General features: G+C 42.7%; 1 protein-coding gene and 1 non-coding gene across 5 annotated transcripts in view; both read left to right on the top strand.

Annotated features, from left to right (window-relative positions):
• Nucleotides 1–535: 535 nt before the first annotated feature.
• MATR3 (matrin 3) overlaps nt 536–15535 on the top strand; it is a 50553-nt gene continuing 35553 nt past the window's right edge. For all 4 annotated transcript variants that reach the window (XM_047778750.1, XM_047778745.1, XM_047778751.1 and 1 more), the window contains exons 1-4: nt 536–613; nt 1845–1882; nt 3673–3753; nt 4467–4541. The gene's annotated coding sequence lies outside the window, so the exon portion shown is untranslated. The remainder of the gene's footprint in view (nt 614–1844; nt 1883–3672; nt 3754–4466; nt 4542–15535) is intronic.
• Nucleotides 4196–4395, top strand: LOC125126576 (small nucleolar RNA SNORA74). The gene has a single exon (XR_007134685.1). It is a non-coding gene; the product is annotated as a small nucleolar RNA SNORA74 (small nucleolar RNA).

Raw genomic sequence — 15535 nt, forward strand, 5'->3', positions numbered from 1 at the left:
GAGCCAGTATTCTTTGGCTGTTGCAGCTCAGCTAAGGCTGTGGTCCCGCAGGTTAGGCTATAGGAGTGAAGGACATAAATCTCCTGGAAAGATCCCAAAACCAAAGTGACCTGTGTGGGTGGACGATCCATTCGCCGGGTGACAGAACTGCTGAAGAAAGCCAGAAGGAGGATCTGTGTGGGAGGTGGAAAAAGCGTGGGCTGAGCTTGCAGCAACTGAAAGGCGCCACACGTGTGAGATGAACCCGCCGAGCTCGGTGGGGGCGGACCGGAAGCACCGCCTCACTACCACACGCCAGGTTTTCCCTTTAGCAGCTTCAAACCCAGCGCCCTTTCCATCCGTAAGGATGGATGGGTGTCACATCAACACAGCGATGGTTTGGATACCTACCCTTTCTCTTCTGGGTTCTAACCCCTAGGGAGTATGATCACCTCTGCCACAGCTCCCCCTATTTTCCTAACCCCGCCCTTGTTGGGCGGGTTTTCTGAGCCCCGCCCACCGAGGACCGCCCCGTAGCCGCCCCGGGGCGGGGCTTCTTCCGACTACCGGCTGCCCTTTCCCCTGCGGCCTCCGCCGGGGCCGGAGTGTCCCTCCCGAGCTCCCGACACCAAGGGTGAGTAAGGGCAAAGTAGGGTCAGCTCACCTTGGAGGTTTACTAGCCATAGGCGAAAGGCTGCGGTGGAAGGGCTTCTTCCGAGGCACGCGACCAAACCGGGCAAACCGGGGTTCGTTCCCTGGTGACCCAAGGTTTGGAGGGTATCTTCAAGAGACGCTGGGGGATCGTAGTCGCCCCCTCTTTCCTACCATCCTTGTGGTCTCGGGAGAGTCCGCTAGAGCCGGTCTCGGACTCCCGTAGAGCCAGTCTCGATGCTCCTGAAGCACCAGGGCCGGGGACGTGGGAAGGTTTGTGAGGAACACGTGCTCGGGTGGAGCTCGGTCGGAACCTTCAACCCGAGCCCGGAAAGGGGGCAGGCTATTTTTAGATTTGTTTTTCGATTTGGACGAGGAGCTTCCTCTCTTTTTCGTTTTCTCTAAATTGTTTGCAGCTGGTTAGGAGTGAAATTCGAGGATGGCAGGGAATATAGTCTTAGATAACCTCACCTTACATAAATAAGGTAAATTATAAGGATGAGGGGGTAGGAATGTTTATTAAAAATTTTGCAAACATTTTGGTCAATGTTTTAAACCGGTACTTTGGATCGTTGGCAGGAATGGCAACCTAACTGCCTCCAGTTCCTTTCACATCCTTTACTGCATCCAATTATTTTTTAAAAGGCTGCTTTTATGGTTCATGTAATTGAGGCCCTTGTCGATCTAGTTTTAACCAGCCTTTCCAATTTTCACTGCCCATGGCTTTCCCAGGATTAACTTGCCCTTCTCCTTACCAGTATTTATCATCTCCTTGCCTGGGATGGAGCTGCCGGTAAAAGCAAATGTTACTGACTGCCCAGTCTATAGGAGATGCTTTCCTATAGGCTTAGTTTATATTCCATTTAAATCTCCCAACCACCCTATATACTATTATCAACACCCCCATTCGATCAGTAAGGAGACTGAAGTCCAGAGAGTTTTTTGCCCACTGTCACATGGCTGCTAAGCAACAAAGCCAAGCTTCCTGATACTTATTAACTTGCTGCTGTGGAACTACTGTGAGATACAAGTGAAAATGACCTATGAAATAGATCAATCCAGAGAACTATTTATTTTGTCTGATTGTCTTATTTGTCTGATTGTTCTGGGGCTCAGGCCTCACTAAGTTAAGGGGTTTTGAGGGTAGGAATCTTGAACGCCACACAAGAGTTCACTAACTTGGCTGACTCTAACCTGGAGTGCTTTGATTGCAGAGGGCCCAGCTGTGGACTTTGGGCAGATGCAGCCCCAGGTGAGTGCAACCCCATTAACCTACCTTTGGCCCCAGCTGTAGGCAGCTGCCTAGGTTACCGCGTATCTAGGCAAGTGTTACACTGCTGGGAGAACAGCAGCCCATAGCTGGTTGGCATTCTGGGCCTGGTTTATGCCAACTCTGTTGTTAACTGTACCAGGATGCCAGCATAATTACTCATCCATTAAGGTTAAATCTGCAAGAGCATGGCTTTGCAGGGAGGAATGTAACTTGGAGAATAGTTCTGGTCTGACAGGTTTGCCTAGTTCCTTGAATCACACCTTGAAAAGACAACAAAGGTAATCAAACCGGGGAGGGATATTCAGTAGAGAGGAAAAGTTGGGCCTTTTATTTTTTGAGTCTTTATCAAGCACTCAGGAAATCAATAGGGTTTTTGCAGAGTCACTGAAATCAAAGTTCACAGCTCCCACTCCCCTATAATACAGAGCTAGTCAGGATAATCCCTTTGTAAAGGGATTTCATAGCTCTAGTTACCTGTGAGAATGCCATGCCTTGTAAGGAAATGAAGGAGTTCCCATTGTGGCACAGTGGTTCACGAATCCGACTGGGAACCATGAGGTTGCAGGTTCGGTCCCTGCCCTTGCTCAGTGGGTTGACGATCCGGCGTTGCCGTGAGCTGTGGTATAGGTTGCAGACGCGGCTTGGATCCCGCGTTGCTATGGCTCTGACATAGGCCTGTGGCTACAGCTCTGGTTAGACCCCTAGCCTGGGAACCTCCATATGCCACAGGAGCAGCCCTAGAAAAGGCAAAAAGAAAAAATAATAATAATAATAAGGAAATGGGAGATGTGACTTTGCTTTAAAATTATGGGCATTTGGCTTTAGCTTATTAATAAAATAAAAAAAAAATAGAAGTTCATCTTGGGACTCTAGATACTAGGCCTAACTACAGTAATACTGATTTCTGCTTTAGGTTGATGGTATATTTTTGTTGATTTCTTAGTGATATTCGAGAGTAAGCAGAGGTGTTGCTGCATTGTAGCAGTAAATATTGAATCCTCTTTTTAGGTTTTTTTTTTTTTTTTTGGCTGCAATACGGGCATGGGGAAATTCCCAGGCCAGAGATCAAACCTGTACCACAGGGGAGCTCCTATAGTGATTTGGTGTGGGAATGCTAATTTTCTGAGAATGCATCTCGGTTCTAGGCAAACACTTAACACGTAGGGTGATGCTGGAGGTTGTCCAATAGGGCTGACTTAGTTGCTGCTTCTATGAAAAGTGACATCTTCGTATGTGCAGAGGGATGTTGCGAGGCAGAGGAGTTATTTATCAAAGCTAGTTTTGTTTTCAGTTGGCTTTCCCTTAGAAGGATTCTTAGCTAAATGCTGAGTGAATACCGCAGAGGTTCATTGTGAAGAGCCTTTTACGTATTGATTCTTTCCTTTTCTTTATCTTTTTTCTGTCTTTTTAGAGCCGCACTCATGGCATATGGAAGTTCCCAGGCTAGGGGCCTACACTAAAGCTCACAGCAATGCCGGATCCTTAACCCACTGAGCGAGGCCAGGGATTGAACCCTTGTCCTCATGGATACTCGTCGGGTTCTTTAAGCACTCCGCCACCACGGGAACTCCACATATATGGATTCTTCATACAAGTGATATTTAGAGGGCTTAAGTAACAGGCAAAAAAAAGGCAAGCAATGGGAAATAATTGTAGAGGATATAAAAAGTGTGGTAAATAATAAACGCAGACAGCACTCTGTTTCCGTCTCTACAGAAAAGCAGCCTTAGGAGCGAGGATGATGACCACAGAAATCTTTTTCTTTTTAGGATGACTTGAAAGTAGGGCATCCTTGGCCCTCCTGAGGCGAGGAAATAAGTGGCAGTGGCCAGTCGGTATGGAGCTCTCAGGTAAGTGTCCTTATGCATTCCAGTACTGGCTCTGTGCCAGGCCAGTTTATTAGTTGGAGTTCTTTGGGAAACAAAATCAACTGTATTTGCCCCTAACAAATGTCGGCCTCTGGGCAGGGAACGGTCGAGGAGGATTTTGGTGCTTATGATCTAAAGCCGTGTGGGATCTTTGTGATTATCCATCATTCCACCTGAGGAAATTGCGGGGTGGTTGCAAATGCCATGATAGTGAAAGAATAGTGTATTTTGCCTCGTTCGCCGTTAAGTCCAAAGCACAGTACCCAGCACGTGGCGAGAACTCAGTCTTGGCTAAAATGGCTTTCCCTGTTTCCTATTGAAAGGATTGGACAGCAGACGCCATTCAATTCATGGGGACACCTCTATCTGTCTTCTACCTGCGGTACTTGGGTATCTGAAACAGATAAAACTGTTTCAGGAATCATCCAGCGGTTGTCAGCTGTCCAGGCTAGTGTGATGCCTCGGATGGTGTTACACTGTTGGGAGAGCAAGCACTGTCTTTACTGAGGATTGGCTCCAGCGCTGTTTTGGTGTTGTGGCTGAGGACTTTGGGGCAGTGTTTTGCACCTCCGAGAGTGGAATAACTCCTGCTGTGGAGTTGGTCCTAGTCTGGGTGCAAACAGTTTTTTTACTGTTAGAAAATGACCCTGTCTTAAGGATCTCCCGGCATTATTCCTTTCCTCTTTGACTCTTAGATGCCCTCACCTGAGTGAGAAACCTCCCTCCCTCTGGACCTGGAATGACCGACTGCCCTTTGTGACACCAAAGATGTATGTATACTGTCCTTCTGTCATGTAGATCCTAGTTAACTTCAGCCCAGATGGGTGCTGTGAAATAATAGAAAAAATATATGCATACATTTTATAAGCACATACACACTTTTTATATATATCTGCCCCTGGTTCCTGGCACAGCTCCTAAAACCCTTGGAATTTCCTGAGTGATTAGAGCACGGGGAGCATCTTTTGTTACAATGTCTGGTTCCTAACAATGGGCTCCTAAATCCCCTTGAATTTCCTGGGTGATAAAATGTCTTTTGTTCTTATAGGGATAGTGTCTCTCTCTCTCTCTCACACACACACACATGCCCTATAGATACACTCATTCTCCGGAGAGGGGAGAGGGTTTGGGAATGAAGTTAAAGATATGCCCATGTGATAAAGCCTCCTTGAGAAATTACAATAGTGTGGGTGTAGAGAACTGACGGATGATGAACTAGGAGAAAGGTACGACTTTCCACATGCCTTGTCCTATGCATGTCTTCTATCTGAATGTTCATTTGTATCCTTTATGGAATCCTTTTTAAAGTAAACTGGTGAACAGTAAGTAAACTGTTTTCCTGAGCTCTTTGAGCTCCTCCAGGAAAAACTAGTCTCACCCAAGTTGCAGGTTTGGGAATCTGACTTAGAGCCTTTCAGTCAGAAGTACAGGTTACCAATCAGGATTTGGGATTGGCCTCTGAGGTGGAGGAGGTGTAATCTTGTGAGACTGCCCTTAACCTGTAGGATCTGAAGTCTTCTCTAGGTGAGAACATAGTAGCAGAATTAAGTTGTAGGACACTTTACAGGTAACCAGATTTGCTTGGTATGGGGAAAACCACACATCTGGTGTCAGAAGTGCTGAGAGTGGTTGGAGTGTAAAACTGGAGCAAAAACAAGAGAGAGGTTTTCTTTACAAGTGGAAAAACTTAAAAAATTCTAAAATATATATATATATATAGAGAGAGAGAGAGAATTAGAAGTACATATATATAGAAATATATGTATAGAACTAGAATTGTAGAGAAGAATGCTTAAAGTCGAAGCCTTAAAATTAAACCCTCATTTTCTAGATCTCTGCTGTGCAATATATGGACTTTTTGTTGGTGGTGGTTATAGTCTTTTTAGGGCCATACCCATGGGATATGGAGGTCCCCAGGCTGGGGATTGAACGGGAGCTGTAGCCACTGGCCTACAGCATCCACAGCAGCACAGGATCTTCAACCCACTGAGCAAGGCCAGGGATCAAACCTTTGTCCTCGCGGATACTAGTTGGGTTCATTAACCGCTGAGCCACGACCAGAACTCCTATGTGGATTTAAATTGACAAATAAAATCCATTTCTCCATCTCAGTATCGAGTTGACTACGTATTGGCCAGGTCATTTCTACCAAAGCAGAAGTTTTATACACTGCTGTTCTAGAATGGGGTTGGCAAACAGGACCTGATAATATTTTAGGTTTGTGCACCAGATAGTGCCTCTTGGAACTCCCCCACTCCGCAGTTGCAACATGCAAGCAGCCAGAGGTAATATGTCAAAAATGAGCATTACTCATTGCTCCAGTAAGACTTCATGAACATTAAAATTGAAATTTCATGAACTTTTCAGTGACACAAGGAAAAGTTTTCCCCCAGCCATTGAGGGCCTTTCAAAAACAGACAGCACACAATTGCCAACCCTTGTTTTTAGAGAGTGAAATTCAGGCCTTGGGCCTTTACAGCTAGCTCACTGGTTATAGATTTAGGGCCAGTACCAACCTGCGTCCCTGAAAAATTACATGTTATCAATACCTTCGCCTTCTAGCAAGCTTTTACCATGTTAAACTCTTCATCTTTTAGAGGAGTGAGGGGACTTTGGTCAATCATCTTATAGTGGGATAGTCCTTCTTTGTCGTTTCGGTTTTGGGTTTGTTGTGTATGCTTTTTGAATAGGTTTATTTGGTCTCAATTGTTCTCTCTTTTAATGTATACCCAAGGAAGAGGTCCTAAGAATAGCAGTCTTCAGTTTCCAGCAGAGCCTGACCACACTTTCCGTCCTAGGTAGGGAAATGGAATGGTGCATAAGAAAAGAGGACAGTGTTATATATCCTGAAGAGCCAGGGTTTAAAATCTGGGTTTAAGTTCCTCTGGGCATAATTGCTTTCCTGAGGATGGTAAAACTCCCCAGGTACAGGGAGGGGCCCTTATGGTGCTACTTAAAGGGGAAAATTCATTTGGTATTTTTGCCTGTGTTCAATACCCCAAGAGGTTTCTGTGGCTTAATCATGCACATTAGAATAATTTAATGGGATTTCCTACTTCATAAGTGAAGTTAATTAGTCACCTACTATTCCCTGTCGACTTCACTTATTTTTTTTACTTTCCTAATGAGTCTAGAAGATGAGGTAACACATTACAGAGAAGGTTTTTAATCCACTGCTTCTTTCTCAAGAACCCTTTCCCCATGCTGCCATGAAAACAAATTGGACTGACAGCTATTGGTCTCCAAATATCCAAGCTGCTACCACCTGCCATAGGTAGCAGTTAGTAAACACAAATGTCTCTTTTCATTGTGTTGCTCAAGTTTCACATTCTGTACCATCACGAGAGGGAAACTTAAAGCAGAATGAGTGGAGGGGGACAGGTATCATGTGCTATCTCTGGGCCTGTCCATAATTTGCTCCTTTCAGGGTTGGAAGAAACTATTGTCAATGAACTTTTTGCACTGCAATTCTGGATTATGCCCAATTTTAATCAGGAAAACAAAAGCCCGAAGGAATAAATTCTGCAGGCCCCAAAGAGACACAGAGAGGTGGCTCAGTGCCTAGGAATTCACACAAAAGAAAACAACCTGGTAAGAGCAACTAATTAAGAACCTAAAAGACGGACAGTGACTCCTGTGACTCTTATTGCTTAATTAGAGCTTTATGAACAGCTCCAGTTAATGGATCTATCAATATTCTCTTGGAAAACAGTTTCACTGAATTAAAACAGCAACCGTAATACTTAGAATGACTGCTTAGCGACACCTTTGACTTTACTGCTAGAAACACTATTTTTTGTCTGTGCCCATGGCATGCGGAAGTTACCCGACCAGAGGTCAAACCTATGCCACAGCTGTGGCCTGAGCCACTGCAGTGATAATGCCAGATACTTAACCTAACCCACATGGAAATACTTTATATTTGAATGGCCACACCAGAGGAATAGGGAAGTATCCAGGCAAGGGGTCAAATCTGAGCCGAACCTTTGACCACAGGTGTAGCAACACTGGATCTTTAAGCCAGTGGACTGGGCTCTGCTGAGGATTGAATTAGCACCTCCACGGAGACAAGTCCCATCATTAACCCATTGCACCGCAGTGGGTTTTGAGTAAAGCATTCTGTAGAGACTTAATTGGGATTGAGTTTTTCTTATAATTAGCCCCGGCTTAGGGGATTTTTTTTGTGTGTGTCTTTTTAGGGCTGTGCCTGTGGCATATGGAAGTTCCCAGGCTAGGGGTCGAAAGGGAGCTGTAGTCACCAGCCTATCCCACAGCCACGTGGGGTCCAAGCTGCGTGTGTGACCTACACCACATCTCATGGCAATGCCGAATCCTTAACCCACTAAACGAGGCCAGGGATCAAACACCTGACTCTGTTCTCATGGATACTCGCCAGATTCATTTCGGCTGAACTCATTAGGGGATTTTGAAAGGAAACGGCAGAGGTAAAGTGCCATCCTCATCACACATCAAGAGTACATACTAACCACATGACTTGTAACTGTTTCTGTTTTTTTGGCTGTACCTGCAGTACGTGGAAGTTCCAGGGCCAGGGCCCCCCGAGCCCCAGCAGTGACAACACCAGCTCCCCAACCCACCAAGGAACTCCTGACTTATTACTGTTTGATGTTATCTTTGATCACTTGCCTGAGGTCTTATTTGCAGGTTTTTCCACTGTAAAGCTACCCCTTCTCCCCAACACTGTACTCTTTGGAATAAAGTCACTGTGTGCAGCCCACACTTAAAAACAGTGGAGGTGTGTTCTTGAGGGTGGAGTGTCTATATCAGTTGATTGGAACTCTATAGAAGAAATTCCTCTGTTTCCTCATTTATTAAATGTATTTGTACTACCGTGGACTTTTCTGCTTTTTTGTCAGTTACATATAATTTCGTTCAGAGTGTTCCATTTCTGGCCACTGGGAGCTCTTATAGTTGTCTCCTGGTCCCTTTGATAAGCCCCCATCATTGTAGGGTGATTGTTTTTAAACCCCTCTCACTTTACGGTAGTATAGGATGCTTCGGGTTCATCTTCTCTCTCTGCTGTTTGAGACAGCCATTTATCCAAGGAGTCATGGTTCCTTTACAGGAGAATGGTGTTGAGGAACCAAGATATGGGTGCTCTATGGGTAGAGAACTGAGCGTTTGTTGCTTCTAGGATCTGTCAGCTGATAGAACAATGAACTGTACGTATGCTAACTGGGATGCTTAATTCATTGCCTCCTAGATTCTGTGAACATTCTGGTTTTTGTTTCTCTTCCACTGTGGTTTATTAGAGGATGGATATTGAATATAGTTCTCTGTGCTATACACTGTTTTGTATATATTTTGTATCTGCTAATCCCAAAGTCCCCAATCCCCTTTCCCCTTTGGTATCTATAAGTTTGTTTTCTACGTCTGACTCCTTCAATTTGGTAAGTAAGGTCATTTCTATCATATATTGGATTCCACATACAGCACAAGACTTTTTCTGGCTTCCTTCAAAATCGTGTTCCTACACACAGCATTATTCCTTTTTTTTTTTTAATCACTGAGTAGTATTCCATCTTTATCCATTCCTCTGTCATTGGACACTTAGGTTGGTTCTATGTTTTGGCTACTCTAAATAGTGCTGCTGTGAAATTGAGGTGAATGTGTCTTTTCAAATTGGTTTTCTCTGGATATATGCCCAAGAGTGGGATGGCTCAATCATGGCAACTCTAATTTTTATAAGGAACCTCCATACTGTTTTCCATAGTGGCTGCACCAGTTTAAATTCCCTCCAACAGTGTAGGAGGGTTCCCTTTTCTCCACAAACTCGCTAGCATTTGTTATTGGTACACATTGTAATGATGGCTGTTCTGACCAGTCTGAGGTGATACTTCATTGTAGTTTTGATTTGCATTTCTCCAGTAATTAGCAATGTTGGACATCTTTTCGTGTGCCTATTGGCTATGAAATTATATCTTTGAAGAAATGTCTATTTAGGTCTTCTGCCCATTTTTTGATTGGGTTGTTTGGATTTTTGTTGAGTCGTTGAGTTACTTGTGTATTTTATTGCTATTTAGGGCTGCACTGGCGGCATATGGAGGCTCCCTGGCAAGGGGTCGAATTGGAGCTACAGCTGCCGGCCTACACTGGAGCCACAGCCACAGCATCGCTGGATCCTTAACCCACTAAGTGAGGCCAGGGATCAAACCCGCAACCTCATGGTTCCTGGTCAGATTCACTTCCACTGCGCCACGACGGGAACTACTATTTGTGTATTTTAGATGTGTCAGTCACATCATTTGCAAATACTTTCTCCCATCCCATAGGTTGTCTTTTCATTTTGTTTATGGCTTCCATTAGGCTGCAAAAGCTGATAAGATTGATTAGGTTCCAACTGTTTAATTTTGCTTTTATTTTTATTGCATTGAGAGACTGACCTAAGAAAACATCGCCACAATTTAAGAACGTTCCATTTTTAATACTCAACATGTCTTATTCTATGGTCTTTGTTTATTCTTTCTCTTGCATCTAGAATAGTGACTGAACCTGCTGTTTGGTTGTTGGTTTTTTTTTTTTGGTCATACCTCAGGCCAGAAATTGAACTTGAGCCATAGCAATGACCCAAGACACAGCAGTAATAGTGCCAAATCCTTAACACAATACACCACCAGGGTGTAATGGGTGCTATAGTCCACAGATGACTGTTTCTATAGACATCTGTTAACTAAAACAGATGGTGAGACCTTTTAAACATTTTTTGATAATGTGTAAATGTCTTTATGGTTAAAAAAATTGGTGAAACATCTTTATAAATTATAACTTGCAGAATCTCTCTTATTAATAGTCATTACACTGACAAGTAAGTGCCATGGTAAAACTTATCACTAGATTTAAATGGATAACTTTAACATATTTACTCTGGAGTTCTATAAAAGTGAGTAATCTTTGGGAGTTCCCATCATGGCTCAGTGGTTAATGAATCCGACTAGGAACCATGAGGTTGCAGGTTCAATCCCTGGCGTTGCTGTGAGCTGTGGTGTAGGTCACAGACGTGGCTCGGATCCTGTGTTGCTATAGCTCTGGCGTAGACTGGCGGCTACACCTCCGATTCGACCCCTAGCCTGGGAACCTCCATATGCCGCGAGAGCGGCCCAAGAAATGGCAAAAAAAAAAAAAAAAAGGAATAATTGAATGTATGGCTTTGTCACTTTAGGACATTTATGTAGTTACACTGAAGGACATGTGGGACCATAGAAAGACTATTGACAACTTCACTGCATGTTGACTATGTGCCAGAATTGCTAAATTCATTCTTGTAGGGCTGTTGAGACAATTAAGAGATGATTGCTAAATTCATTATTTACATCTCTTAATTGTCTCAACAGCCCTACAAGGTACATGGCTGTATTGGCCCACGGTCACACATTTGTTCCAGGAAGTATGATAGTCGTCACTGAATCTGACTTTATAGCTAGAGATTGGTTTGGGGCTTTCATGTGTAATTCCCTTCCAACTAATTCTTAGAGCCACAATCATCCACCTCCTTCAGCCTAACATCATTCAGGAACTACTGAAATGCCTGTCTTCCTACTTCTGGTCTCTTACACTTATTAGCAAATGCCATATACCTTGTTTCAGGCTGTTAGCATTTTGGCCACCAATGCTGTAGCTTGAGGAGGTTTCCTTTTGTTCTTTATTTAGAACATATATAGACATAGCTTTTAGCCTTGCTTTTAAAAGGGGCCTCCAGCAATTCATTCTGCCTCACATGTCACCTATGAGCCTCTTGGAAGGCCTTAATGGGTCACATCCCCACCATTAGTCTTGCCTTTTGGTAGTGTTTATCACATTTTATAAAGTTCTTCATGCTTAAGCTATTAAGTTATGGGCTCAACGAGAGGGTCAGAATAAGAATTTCAAGACATTTAAAAATTCCTCTAGCATTTACATGTTTAGAGGATGGGAAAGAAGTTGGATTCTCAAAAAATATACCTGCCAAATAAGGGGCACAAAGACATTAGTAGATACACAGTAATAAACCATTATGTAATAATAACATAGAAATGTCATTCCTAGATTATTTTAAGAATACATCAAGAATAAATGCAAATAATTGATCTCAGTACAAGTAATAGAATCTCCCTACCTGCTAAAATGCCTGAGTCAAGATTTCGAACCTGATAAAATATATCTTGCTCCAAAAGCCTGTGTGATACTTCATAGGGAAACCCCAGAAGTGCTCCTACTAAAAGAAAACTTTGTTCTAAGGTATTATTCAAAGGCAATTAGGTGGAAGAAAATAAATGTAGAAATAGGGAAAGCGGTAAAAATCAGTAATAGATGGTAAGTTTACTTACTTGATACGGGTATCAACTGAAAATAGTTCATTGATGTAGCAAGTAATGTTTAGAGATAAAGTGGAAGGAAAACTAAGCTAGGAATAATTAAGGAGATGTATAAAATATATAAGAAAATGTCGAAATAATGACAAACACAAATGAGACCTAAAAAGGTTAAGTCACGCCATATCCACTAAATCTCAGATCATTCTAAAGAAAAAGACTGGATGGTACTGGCACCTGAATAGACCACCCTGAATGGAACAGAAATAGATGCTGAAACAAACGAAATGGTGCAGCAAAACAGGGAATCTGTATCTTAATCATGTAGGAACTTTGTCTTCTAAGTGGAAAAATTAAATGAATATTTCTTAAAAAGTGGATGTGTCTAGAATTTTTAAAATTCTATATGGAAAAACGAGCAAAAATCTCAAAACCAATGTTTGCCAAGAGTTTTTTTCTTAATGGCCACAGCCATGGCAGACCAGAGCTGTGCACTGCTGTTTTGTTTTAACCCACCTCAGTGGGCCAGGGCTCAAACCCATGCTTGCACAGCAACCGGAACCACCGAAGTCGGATTCTTAACACATTGCATCACTGTGGGAGCACCAAGGGTCAATTTTTCTTTAATACAATTGTTAGAGGCAAAAGCTCATTAACCCAATACATAATGGGCATAAGATATAAACAGTGAAAACGTTGATGTGCATTTACCAATTAAATTTGAAGTCAAAATTCCATTTCCCAGAAACCAGATTTACAAATAGAATTTGAGAAGTTGTCAAAGGAACGGGGGAACAGGTACTCCATTATACGGTTAATTGGTATGATCTCTAAGGAGGGCAGTCTAGTTTTTTTGTTTTGTTTTGTTTGTTTTTAGACTGCAGCATGCATGTGCAGAGACAACTTCCCATACCAGAGACTGAACCTGGGTTGTAGCAGTGAAAGTACAGAATCCTAACTACTAGACCACCAAGGGAACTCCTGCAGTTTCATTTTTAAACTTAAAAATGACTATATTCTGACTTAAACACATTCCAAGTGCAATCAAAAGATAATTTGAGACATTTGAAAATGAGGGAGTACTCGTCGTGGCTCAGTGGTTAACGAATCCAACTAGGAACCATGAGGACACAGGTTCGATCCCTGGCCTGGCTCAGTGGGTTAAGGATCTGGCACTGCTGTGAGCTGTGGTGTAGGTCATAGATGCGGCTCAGATCTAGCGTTGCTGTGGCTGTGGTGTAGGCCTGCAGTTGTAGCTCCGATTCGACCTCTAGTCTGAGAACCTCCATATGCCGCAGGTGTGACCCTAAAAAGACAAAAAAAAGAAAGAAAATTAAATGATATTCCAGTATTTATATTTATTAGAAAACAGAGGAGTTCCCGTTGTGGCACAGCGGAAATAAATCCTACCAGTATCCATGAGGACATGGGTTCAATCCCTGGCGGTATCAGTGGGTTAAGGATCCAGTATTGCCATGAGATGTGGTGTAGGTCACAGATGCGGCTCCAATTTGGCATTGCTGTGGCTGCGGTGTAGGCCTGCAGCTGCAGCTCCAATTCAACCCCTAACCTGGGAATTTCCATATGCCATGGGTGTGGCCCTAAAATGCAAAAAAAAAAAGTTATGGTCTCCCACAGTGTCTGCTTTTGCTAAATTGCAGAGTATTTCTGGCAGAGACTATGGGCCCAGGAGCCTCAAGTATCATTTGGCCTTCTATAGAAATTTTGACTGACCACTGTTGTAGAACAGCAGCGTAGGATAAAAATTTCTGCAATGATAGAAATGTTCTCCAAGCTGTCCACTATCTAAATCAGAGGTCCCTGCTGGCTCAGTGGGCTAAGGATCTGCTGTTGTCACTCAGGTTGCTGCTTTCTCCAAGGTTTGATCCCATGTCTGGGAAGTGAGGTCCTACATGTCAACCCCATGGGGGAAAAAAAAAAAATTATAATAGGAGATCCTTAAAATACACAAATGGTTGATAGTAGTTGCCTTTATGTAAGGGAACAGTGGTTGGGAAAACATTGCTGTATTTCTTATTTAAAAACCTTAAACCCTTTTCCCCTCTGTTGCCACTATTGAAAGCCACTGCTGTGGAGTGGGTTCATCCTGTCCCCATCCTGAGGGTGTGGCCAAATAAAAAATAAAAAAATGGGTTTGCATTTATGTACAACCTAGTTCAAATTCTGGCTTTGTCACTCTAGCTACATTCCCTTAGGCAAACTTCTTAATCTCTTAAGACAAGATTAAAGGTTCTTTACTCTCTGATTATAATGCATTATCAAAGAAACTTTACAAAAAATAATGCCTTATCAGCTGACTTAGTGATTGTGGTGTCAGAATACATGCCCTCTATATGATTCCTCTGCTCAAAACACTAAAAGCTCTTCATTTTCAGCTCCAGTCTAGACTATTCTAGCGTTTAAACCTTTATTCCAACCTTGTCTCTTAGAGCTTTCAAAGTCTCAGCAGAAGTTCTCCCGTAGCCTCCTTATCCCTGGTACCACACGTACTCCCAAGAACCCGAATGTGAATAGAGCTTTTGATCTCTCTCTTTCTTGATAGCTAGCTACTTCGAGGCCAGGTTCCTTGTCCAGTCTTCATCAGACTGGGATCCTCAAGAGCTGGTACTTGGTCTTATATCCATCATTGTATCCCTACCCTTGTATAGTGCTTTTCATGAAATAGGTATTTAATGACTGAAATCTTGTATGATTTCCAGTGGTTTCCAATGTCTTTTGCTGTTGACCCACAAACCAGATTCCCCAATAAATAATTACTCAACTGAAAAAGTTTGCCTTTTCTTTGTTTGATCACCAAATGGCATTAACAGCTTTGTATAAAAGCATGGTAAGTGTATATCTGAACAAAGATGCATTCATGTTTCTTTCTCCAGAAAAGCAGAACCTCTTTTTCCAGTCAAAGTTGGGGACAACATAAATGGAACTCTTATCCAAAATCATTTGGAATCAACAGAAAGCTGATCTGGTTTCCATTGAAGGAGGACCCAAGATTCACTAAAGATGTGTGTTCTCCCTTAAATTTCATACCAATGACTAGTGGGCTCATTCAAGCGACCCCAGTTCTTGATATCTTCTGTGGAATGCTTTCTCAAAGCCTATAGAAAATCATACAATATTCTTGGAGATGTGGGATTAGTTTAACTCTTCACAAAGGCTATTTTAGTATTTTTCCTCCTGCAACTCTGGCGCTCTCCACAGATGGCTTAGTCACAGAAAATTGAAGTCACCTAATTCCTAATGAAAACCATCTGCCATATCTCTTGTTACACTAAATGCAGATCACATTCGTTGAGTAGCATCCAGTATGAATTATCCCTTCTCTACCTGTTTATTTTCAACCAGTCCTTTGCTAAGATAACTTTTGGCAAATGTTTTAATTGTCGTCAACACTCTCCCATATTTAGTAAAACAAAAGCCTTCCTCCACCTTGCTTT

Source organism: Phacochoerus africanus, chromosome 4 (assembly GCF_016906955.1).
Source record: "Phacochoerus africanus isolate WHEZ1 chromosome 4, ROS_Pafr_v1, whole genome shotgun sequence".
Classification (NCBI taxonomy): Eukaryota; Metazoa; Chordata; class Mammalia; order Artiodactyla; family Suidae; genus Phacochoerus; species Phacochoerus africanus.